The sequence below is a fragment of the Camelus ferus genome, chromosome 6 (genome assembly GCF_009834535.1).
Source record: "Camelus ferus isolate YT-003-E chromosome 6, BCGSAC_Cfer_1.0, whole genome shotgun sequence".
NCBI classification, from domain to species: domain Eukaryota; kingdom Metazoa; phylum Chordata; class Mammalia; order Artiodactyla; family Camelidae; genus Camelus; species Camelus ferus.
The window spans coordinates 24,363,983-24,375,180 of NC_045701.1; the positions used below are offsets into that span (position 1 = coordinate 24,363,983).

An 11,198-nucleotide genomic window follows, 5' to 3' on the forward strand; every position below is an offset into this window, starting at 1 on the left:
TCTGCAGCAGCCAGTCTGCTCTTCCTTACTTCAGAACACTTAGAACACCTCCACTTGATGCTTGCTAATTTCTCATGCATAATTATCCCATGATGATTTTACATGTACATTCACATGAGTAAAATACCATAGTCCCCCATTATCCGTGGTTTCACTGTCTACAGTTCCAGCTACCCTGTGGTCAACCACAGCCCAAAAATATTAACAGAAATAAGCAGCTCGTAAGTTTTGAATTGTGTGCCATTCTGAGTAGTGTGATGGAATCTTACGCCGCTCTTCTTGGTCCTTCCGGGGATATCAGTCATCCCCTTGTCCAGAGTACCTGCCCATTAGTCACTTGGTGGCCGCCTGGGTTGTTTGACTGTCCTGGTATCACAGTGCTGTGTTCAGGTCACTCTTATTTTACTTAATAACAGCCCCAAAATGCAAGAGTAGTGATGCTGGCAATTCAGACATGCCGGAGAGAAGTCGTACAAGCTTCCTTTAAGTGAAAAGGTGAAAGTTCTCGACTTAGGAAAGAAAAAAATCGTATGCTGAGGTTGATCCACAGTAAGAATGAATCTTCTACCTGGGAAGTTGTGAAGAAGGAAAAAGAAATTCATGCTAGCTTTACTTTTGCACCTCAAACTGCAAAATTTACAGTCATGGTGCATAAGCGCTTAGTTAAGATGGAAAAGGCATTACGTTTGTGCAATAAGGTATGTTGAGAGAAAGAGAGACCACATTCACATGGCTTTTATTACAGCGCATTGTTATTGTTGTATTGTTGTTAATCTCTTACTGTGCCTAGTGCATAAATTAAACTTTGTCATAGGTATGTGTGTCTACAGAAAAACATGGTATATATAGGGTTTGGTACCTTGCGTGGTTTCAGGCATCGCTATGGGTAAGGGGGGACTAATGCATGCTTTTTACACTTTGCTGGGTGTTGAAGTTGGTGTGAAAAGGCTTAGATCCTCCCCTTGCAGTGGCTTTCCCCAGCACTGGGTTTGTGAAGCTCCGAGGTGTAAAACACATTCATTTGAATGGTACCATGAGGCCAGCAGGTTTGCATTTTCTGCCTTCCTTCCCCAGCCTGTATCCTCATGTGCATCCCATTCATGTTTGTCCCTCTGAAACCCTATTCAGTGTGTCCTCACTTCCCTGGAGAGTAAGCTGCTTCCAGAATAGAACCGCTAACTTTCTCTTCAATTGTTTCGGTAGTCACAGACCTCCTACCTCCCTTTCTGGTTCCACATCACCACCTCCCCGCACCCCAGGACTTTCCCACCTTGAGCTTAGGCCATCATGGACCGGATCTCCCATGGCAAATCCCCCTACCTGTAGAAGGTCCCAGACCTTCCAGAGGGAAGTAGTTCAGAAAAGAGACATCAAAAGGCAGACTGGTGGAAAGGTGGGGAGTCACCAGGCGGGCGTGGGAAACCAAAAGGGCTTCAGTTGAGGCGTGGATCTCCTCCTCAGGCCTCAGCCTATCCCCTTAATCCACATGCATGTTTTGAGTTAGATACATGTAAACACGATCCCTAATATCTCTTCTTTCTGATCAAGACTTGTTACCCAGTCTCTCTGTAGATCATTGAAGAGGTTCGATTGAATATAGTGATCCATGCTTTGATTCTTGGGATGCTCCCTGGAAAAGGAATCTTTTCCAGAGTCTCCCATCCACAAGCAATTTCATGACAACACTACCTTTACATTTGAAATCCTTCTGTCTCTCCACAAATCTCCTAGTCAAACCCTGGAAATAAGCAAAGCGTGGAAGACTTACAGCTCAAAGGCCCCTTGCAGCTGTGCCCTAAATCAGCATCCCTGAGGATGCCCGCCCATGTGCCACAAGCGAGAGGTCACTAGCTGCATTTCTCCAGATCCTCACTAGAGGGAGCCTTAACATATTTTTCTTCCCAAACATACCTGAATTTACCTGATGTTTATTAGGCCACTCTTGTGTGTTCCTTGACTTCCTAACAACCAATGACTGTAACAGCCGTATCTTTTAGGTGCTTAACGTTCAGAAAGCTGTCACGTGTTAGCTCATGTAGTCTCCGCGACACCACCCCAGGTGAGCACTATTCTCATTCCCATCTTACATATGAGAACACTGAGGTGCAAAGCAGGTAAACAACAACCCCCAAATAAATGACATATTAAGTTATGCATAAAGCACCATGGGCACATTGATGGAACAAAAAAAAAACAATAATAGTCATAACTAATGTTCATTGGGCTCTGTGTGGCCAGTCTGTGTCAGATGCTGCGTAAATTTTCCTTGACCCTCCCATCATCTGGTCTGGAAGTTACATCAGAAGCATGGGTGGGTTCCACCCCCCAGGAGAGTAAACACATTTTTTAAAAGGCACTGTCTTTTGACCATCTCGTCTGTTGTCTCTTGTTCTGACCACAAACGTTTCAAAGGCGTTTGAACAGACCGGGTGTTCCCACTGCTTCCCCTAATGTCCTCTCATCCAGAAACTTCCAGAAGCCAAAACTTGCACTTGTGCTGCACTGTCAACTATTCATGTAGCATTTACATTGTATTTACAACATTTTACATAGCATTTACAGTGTATTCAGCATTGTAAGTAATCTAGAGATGATTTAAAGTATATGAGAGGATGTGTTTAGTTTACATGCAAATACTACACCATTTTACTTAAGGGACTCGAGCAGATTCTGGCATCCACCACGGGGGTCCTGGGACCAATCCCCCATGGATACCAAGAGACAGCTGTATTGAGCTCTTGACAGGAAGTGGAGGGACATGACCTTGCAGCTGGGTGGTGGGGAGCTTGTCGGCCTTGCTGAAAGATCTTAGTATCCTGTGAGCCAAAGATTTTTAAGCAGAGATGTCATATGATCAGATCTACTTATCACTAAGACCTTTGACCAGACTATTTCAAAATAATTTACTGCTTTTGACTGGTTTTAGTTAATTAACAAAACCTAGGAGACAGGATAACAGCACCATCGCCCCCGCTGTATGGGTGAGGAAGCTCAGGCAGAGAAGTTAAATGACGTGCTTAGGATCTTAGATTGTCAGGGACAAAGCAAAACCTTGTGCCCTAATCTTCCAGTTCCTGGTCCCGAACTCTGTCCCTAACAGTGACCCAATGTCTGACCCCAAGAAAACCAAGGCACACTTACCCGTACAAAGACTTCTGAGTCCCGTCCACCCACCATCACCTCACTCAGCACCTTCTTACCCGGCACTGCCTCTTGACACGCTCTGCCACAGTTCCGCAGAGAAGTTTCTGCCACCCTTGGTCAGTCTTTTGCATGTTTGGAGGTGCAAACGTTTATTCACACGGCAAGAAAGAAAATTCAGAGCCCTGCTGACCTTTTCCACTCTGAATTGCCTTTTGCACTTTCCCCATCTAGGTCAGAGCCATAACATAATGCATCTTCAGAAACTGAGTTTCAGCCAGTTTAAAGCATTTCATTGAAGAAGATATACTTCAGTTTGGTATTTAGCTCTTCAGTGATACCCTGTAACCCTGTAACACTGGGTAAACTGTTTGAAGAATTCTAAGAATCTGCTCACAGGAAAGGGCGGCTCTGGGGGCCCCCTAGCTGTTCTCTCTGGATTCCTTTTAGCTCAGAGTTTTGAAGTGTGGGTGGGGCCAAGAAAGGATGGTTAAGGGTGAGGAGGTGGGGGGAGTGAAAATCAAGGGGCAGAAGAACCAGCCATGGAAAACCTTGGACAAATATATCACTTCTGAGGACAGGGGGCCCCTCCTTCATACATGGCTACATACCAGCCCCCAGCACGCAGGTAAATCTATTTTGATGATGTTGACTGTGACTCATATCACTAATTAGGCAAGGAAGAAAGGAGGGGAAAGCAGCTTTGGGAGACAAAACTGAATCCGTAGGAACACTAGTGATGCCAGGACCTAGAAGCAAAGATTCAGGGCACGGGAAAGGACAGCGGTGGCTGTACAGACCTGCTGTGGAAGCCGGGACTCTGCAGACCACACGGAGCCCTGGCCCCGCCCCTCCTAGCTGCATGACTTTAAGCAAGTTAGAGAACTGCCTTGAGCCCATTTCTCTTCTGTAAACGGGGATCAGAGCAACCCCACACAGAGCCGCTGTGAGAACTGAGGGATAAACCATATAGAAGCCCTTAGGCTGGTACCTCCTGGCACCTACCAAATGCCCAACAAATGTGAATTTTCATTAATTAAAAACTCAAGCTTGTCCTCCTTCATTCCAAAAAGTCTGTCACCTCCGTGAACTTTCTCATTGTTTTTTCTTATGTCTAGACTGTATAGCACATGGAACTGTATTCAGTATCTTTTTTTTTTTTAATGGAGGTACTGGGGATTGAACCTAGGACCTTGTGCATGCTAAGCATGTGCTCTACCACTGAGCTGTACCATCCCCCGCATTCAGTATCTTGTTATAACCTATAATGTAGAGAATATATATATGTAATTGAATCACTTTGCTGTACATCAGAAATCAACACAACATTGTAAATCAACTATAACTTCAATTTTTAAAAAGTATACATATTTTAATTCTTCATTCATCTCCCTAACCACAGTCAGTTAATCAGTTTCTCATAAACAAAGCAAACTGCCCAGCCTGCTATATGGTCAAAAGGATACACTGCCTCCTCTTTCTTCATTGTTAACCAAGTTTTGTTTTGTTCCTTATTTTCTGGGAAATGTCGTTGGCCCTAGGTTCCTCCTCCCAGAGCCAGCAGCAGGGCACCACAGTTTCCATCTCACTAAGCATATAATGGGGCATCCTGGGGAGATAATGGATTCCAGAGAGCAAGGGGCCACTTACACAGAAGAGCCTGGAGTCTGGGTAAAGGGTGACAGCGCAGAGACTGCACTAATGCACCCCTTCCATTACTGTTCTCCAATTTGTTCCGTCTCCCACTATTACCTTCAATTAAGCTTTGCTCTTTGAAACTTTCTGTCTGTCCCCTGGGGTCATTAGCTTTCATCTGGCCCAGCAGTTGGCAGCCAGAGCTGGCCCCAACGTGTCTCAGAAATCTCAAAGTTGGAAGACAGATAATTTTTTTAGAAACCTTAAAATGGCTCTTTACCTTGAATGTTTTCAGCTTCAATAAAAGCCACTAGAACATGGATTCTGAAGAAGTGATGTGCCAGAGGCAGGAAAAAAGATGACCAGCTTTGTCTATTTTCTGTTCCAGGCTCTGAGTGGGCAGGCCAGCATTGAGAGGCACCAGTAAACTAGTTTATTTTGCACCTGATTTAGCAGCTATAGGTAAGTGTTAACATTTTTCTTTGGTATATCATTTTAAGTCACTTTGTCTTCTTACAACTCTGAAACCCCAAAGCTGTTGCCCCAGCCATACTGGGGAAGGGGTGAAGTTGGGCTGGGGTCGGAACTGATAGGATAACTGCTGGATGACATCTGGAGAGTCTCATTCTAGAGCATTTGTCTACTGAAATCCTGAAACAACTCTCGCTTTCTGACACTGTCTTCCACCTCCCCACACTCCCACTTACACCCCTCGAAGAAGAATGGAAGTTGGAGTCCTCGGTCTGTCTATATCAAAGTAACAACTCCTGTAATATATGCATACCGCCACTAGATGGCATCAAAAGTCCCAGTTCTATTGCTGTACTTTGTGGCAGGTACCTTGCCGGGCATTAAGAATCCATAGGTGAATGAATAAAAAAGACAGAGTCCCAACCCCGCCAAAACTTCACGTCTAGAAAAACAGACGGTGAACAAAATATTATCAGTAGTTAAATGAGAACGCTGGGAGGAAGCGTCCAGAGGCTAATGCTGGGAGTGGGCAGAGACAGCAGAGCTCACCACGTGTTCTGTGGGCTCCTCCACAAGCTCCAGCCACCTTGCAGGTCAGTGGGGCCTTGGGGCTAGTTCACGGCAATGGGGTGTGAGTGGAAACCACATATTGACACTTTGTAGCCAAAGCAGAGAAAAGTGAGTATAATTTCTCCATGCTTCTCTCTTCCTTTGCTGTGATAGCTGGTAACATGACAGATGGTGGAGCCTCTGTGATAGCCTGAACTCCCTGAGTGATGATATGGAGCAGAGGCCTGACTGACCCCCGTGGTGCTTGATCCCAAGCCTTCCCTGCTCATGTTGGATGGATAGCATGGATCTTTACTGAGTTAAGACATAGAGATGAGGCTGAGGTCAGGGAGTAGTTTGTTTCTGCAGCATAACCTAGAAGGTATGTTAGTCTGACCGAGGACCAGCTTCCTAGTTGCAGAGATGGAACTAAGAGTGAGATCTTTTTTTCCTCTGTGAGTGGCCCTTTGCACAAGAAGCACCGACTTGTGAGGATGAGGGAAGTACAAGCAAGACGTATTGCCCCCTCCAACCCTCCTGAGACCAGTGGGAAGAAAGGGAGACTCCCTAACGCAAGAGGCTAGGTGAGCTCACCGTTTCTTACCACTCCGAGCAGGGCACTGAGCACATGTCAACAGACCATAGAGTCTGATTGTTCCAGCAGACCCGGGTCAGGCCAGGGAAGGGCAGAGCTGCAGGCAGCTGGTCTCAGCAGAACTGATTCACAGGCTGATGTCTCAGGCTGGCGCAGAGATGGTCATGAGGTCTCTGTATTTCTGTCAGGTAACTCAGTGGTTGGCCTAACTGGACACCAGTAACCTACCAGTCAGCTTTCTTTCCAGTTCTGTGTTTTGGGGGAACTTCTTATTTTGATATAATTTTTGTACTTCAAGAAAAAAAAATGGAAGAAGAGTAGTAGAAAGGACACCCATCCACCCACACCCAGATTTACTAGTCCACTTCTGAAGGGTTCCTAAAAACCAACTAATCTCTTTCCTATCAAACGTCAGCCTTAATGCCCAACTCAAAATCCAGTATTAAATTCAAGTTTCACAAGTCAGTTTTATATTTAAGACTTGCAAACTTTGCAGAGTATCCTTAAGAGATAAAGACTCATTTCAAATTCAGAAAGAAAAGGTAACACTCTGGAAAAATAGGCAAAGGCTCTAAGTAACCAGTTACAAAAGGAGTAGAATTGACAAATAAAACTCTGAAAAAACTTTGAGCTCTCTAGTAATTAAATAAATATAAATCAAAACCTCATTGTCCACCTGACCGACTGACAGAGCTTTCCTTGAAGGGTAGCACTGGCCTCGGGGACAGTGGGAGGAAGTGGCCTCGCTCAGACACCATTTCTAGAAACTGGTGCAACTTTCTGACTGGCTTATCCAGCAGCAAATGTTTTTTTAATGCACTTGCCCTTTAGCACTGCAATTTTAATTCTAGGAATTTATCTGAGGGAAATAGGTAAATACATGCCCCTGACTCCCGAGTAGAAAGGTATATGCATCACAACATTATTTATCAGAGAAAATATCAAAAAGTAGGGACTTTGGTGAAATAAATAATGGAGTTTCACACAAAGCCCTACCACCACCTACATAGCACTCACTGAATGCCCATTCTCAACAGTCTGCACGTATTAACTCATCGAATCCCCCCAGCAAGTAGGTTCTACAATTACCATCAGCATTTCGTAGATGAGGACACCCAAGTGCAGAGAGGCTCACTAACTCATCCCGGGTCATGAAGCTAGTAAATGTGGAGCTAACCTCGGCACCTGGGCAGGCTGGCCAGAGTCTGCCCTCTTAGACGTGCACCATCCAGCTTCTCACAGGGCGTGTGAGCCTCTCTCTGCAGCCACTAACGTGACAAAATAGATGGATGCTGTCATGGAGCAATATCCCTAATGTCTGATGGAAAAAAGCAGGTTATGAAACTTAATGCACAGTATGAAACCATTTTCTAAAAAGGAATTAGATATACATTGATCTAAGAATGTGTCCAACATATTTCTCAGTCAAAAGCTTAGCAGTGTTAAGGCCATGGGGTATTTTTGCTTCTTTTTGCTTCTCTTTATTTTCTACGATGACAGTGTAGTCCTTGTAATACAACATTTTAAGTGACTTTTTCCACTGCTTTGTCCCACCTTCTCCTCTTTCCTTCTGCGGGTGTCGGTCCCAAGGACGCTCCCTAGGAAACATCCCGCACACTAAACTCCATTTCAGAGTCGGCTTCCCAGAGAACCAGACCTGGGAAGGTTGGTGCCTGGAGCAGCCGCAGGAAGGAGGCGGTAAAATGATGTGTAGGAGCTGGATCTCTCACCAGCCAGCTGGCAGTGAGGACCCAGCAGTGGGGGTGGCTGGAATTCAGACAGCCCCTGATGTAATCACTGGAACTTTCCTGTGGTGAAATAGGACAGGGCATAGCTGGAAGGGAATGCAAGAGCTCGTGCTGTGTGTTTGTGTTGGAAAACCATGTGCAAAGAGTAACCTTGAGGACAATGAGGTTGCCGGTTGCTACACTCTGTTGAAGTCCTACAAAAAGAATCTAGCTCAACCAAAGGCTGAGAGCAATTCACAGGCAGTTGAAAACCAAGTGACAAAGCCAGAGGCATAAGAGCAAATGAAGAGGTTTTCGTCACCTGAAGATGAGGGCAAGGAAAGTTGAGGCTTACCCAGGCCTTGATAGGAAGTGCAGCCCAAACTCCAGTCTAAGTTAAAACTCCCAGTCAAGGCAGGTGTGTGATGCCAGAGTTAGGAAGGCAGTTGGGGGAAATAAATCCTGACCCATGGGATGTGATGTCTGGGTTGATTTCTCCCGAACACTTGAATCAGTTCCCAGATTCCTCTAAATCCTCTGAGCCTGAAGAAATGATCCACCTCTCACGTTAAAAGCTAGGAACACTCCCTTGCTTAAAAACAATGCAGAGACCTTTACCTGCCCCTGCCCCTGCCCCTGCCCTTGCCCCTACCTCGACACTTGGCCTATAACTCTGATTAAGTTGCAGCATCACCCAGCTGCAGACATGCTGGGCCTGATAAGGAAGAAAATGGAGTACACCCTCAACGGAGCCCAGTCCTGCCTGGCAGGTGCGCAGTGGGACTGGACTCTGAGGGCGCTTGATCAGGGAGACTAGACTTACTGATATGGGAGTACTTTTCTGAAATACAGATTTTAACATCCTAGCAAGGACCCCAAGAAATGGTACGTGCTGGACTAGGCTATTTTCTAGATACATGGAAAAAGCAATGGCTCCTAGTAAGCGAGGGTAAAATGCCAGAATTCCCACAGCAGATGCTGGAGGAAGGGATTAAAAGACTCAGAGAAGTAGGCATGGTGCAGGAGACACACCATGTTTGGCTGGAACATCCACCAAATGATTACATTTCACAGAAAGCTGTAAGTATGCTGGTGAGAGGCACACCAGCATCACTAAGAAATTCAACTCTCCTTTGCCGACTACTGGTGATGGTAGGAAAGGTGATTACAGAACTTGGCTAACTGATAGTAATAGAGATAAGAGGAGCCCCATCCCACTCCTTCAAAATAGAGGCCAGATAATGATGTTTAACTGTCAGAATGGATCTCATTATCATGAGTGGCAAGGTTGGAGTCATAGCCAAGAGGGCTTGGCCAAGACAGTTACAAAAGTAGTTAATAGGACACAGCATCCCTCGGGGAAAAATTGATGGAATTCAGCAAAGCTACTCTTTAATGTACCATTAGAATAAACCAAAAATGGATGATCAAGAAGCTGAGAACAATTGCCCCAATAAAAATCCAAGATCACTTGCCCAGTTATTGGACTTAACCCAGGCTCCAGATTTGGAGCCAATGGTGGCAGGAAAGGCTGGGTTCCCAGAAGGAAAGACTTATGGAAGAAAATTATAAATGGCCAATAATTCATGAAAAGCTTCTAATATCAATTGTCTTCAAAAAATGGAAATTAAAACCATGCAAATTAAAATGTCTATTACCCAAAAGACTGACATTACCAAGTGTTGGCCCAAACGTGGAGTGTTTGATTTGGGGATCAAAACTTAATCTCATAATCATCAGGTGGTAAAAGTAGTGTGTAGTCAAAGCATGTGATTAGAAGCTAATACTGCCCTCCCCTAGACCCAAAGAAGTATGCAAAGGGTTCAGGTTATGAATGCTTTCTTTCATGATTTTTTTTTTTTTTTACTGAAGTATAATCGATTTACAATGTTGTGTTAATTTCTGGTATATAGCATAGTGATTCAGTTGTACATATATGGATATATAGATATATATTCCTTTCCATAGTCTTTTCAATTATAGACTATTACAGGCTTTTTCATTATAGGCTATTAGATACCGTACAAGGCTATGAATATAGTTCCCTGTGCTATATACAGTAGGACTTTGTTCTTTATCTGTTTCGTATATAGTAGCTAGTGTCTGCAAATCCTAAACTCCCAATTTATCCCTCCCCACCCCTTTCCCTCGTGATAACAATAAGTTTGTTTTCATTGTCTGTGAATTTGTCTCTGTCTTGTAAATAAGTTAATTTGTGTCTTTTTTTTTTATTCCACATGTAAGTGATATCATATGGTATTTTTCTTTCTCTTTCTGGCTTACTGCACTTAGTATGACAATCTCCAGGGCCACCCATGTTGCTGCAAATGGCCTTATTTTATTCTTTTTTATGACTGAGTAATATTCCATTCTATGTATATACCAGATTTCTTTATTCATTCATCTGCTGATGGACATTTAAGTTGTTTGGCTAATGTAAATAGTGCTGCTGTGAACATTGGGGTCCATGCATCTTTTCAAATTAGAGTTTCCTCTGGATATATGCCCAGAAGTGGGATTGCTAGATCATATGGTAAGTCTGTTTTTAGTTTAAGGAACCTCCATACTGTTTTCCATAATGGCTGCACCAAACTGCATTCCCACCAACAGTGTAAGAGGGTTCCCTTCTCTACACACTTTCTCCAGCATTTATCATTTGTGGACTTTTTAATGATGGCTGTCTGACTGGTATAAGGTGATACCTCATTGTAGTTTTGATTTGCATTTCTCTGATAATTAGCGATACTGAGCAATTTTTTCATATGCCCATTGGCCATTTGTATGTCTTCATTGGAGAATTGTTTGTTTAGGTCTTCTGCCAATTTTAGGGTTGTGTTGTTTGTTTTTTTTGTTATTGAGTTGTATGAGTTCTTTGTATATTCCAGAAATTAAGCCCTTGTTGGTTGCATCATTTGCAAATATTGTCTCGCACTCCATAGGTTGTCTTTTCATTTTGTTTATAGTTTCCTTTGCTGTGCAAAAGCTTGTAAGTTTAATTAAGTCCCATTTGTTTATTTTTGCTTTTATTTCTATTACCTTGCTAGACTGCCCTAGGAGAACATTGCTACAGTGTTCTAACT

At 43.9% G+C, this 11,198-nt stretch overlaps 1 long non-coding RNA gene across 1 annotated transcript; it reads right to left on the bottom strand.

Moving 5' to 3' along the window:
* Positions 1 to 267: 267 nt before the first annotated feature.
* LOC116664157 lies at positions 268 to 9,850 on the bottom strand. The gene is made up of 3 exons (XR_004320514.1): positions 9,777 to 9,850; positions 1,294 to 1,298; positions 268 to 278 (listed from the first exon to the last, which is right to left on the bottom strand). It is a non-coding gene; the product is annotated as an uncharacterized LOC116664157 (long non-coding RNA).
* Between the last annotated feature and the right edge of the window lie 1,348 nt (positions 9,851 to 11,198).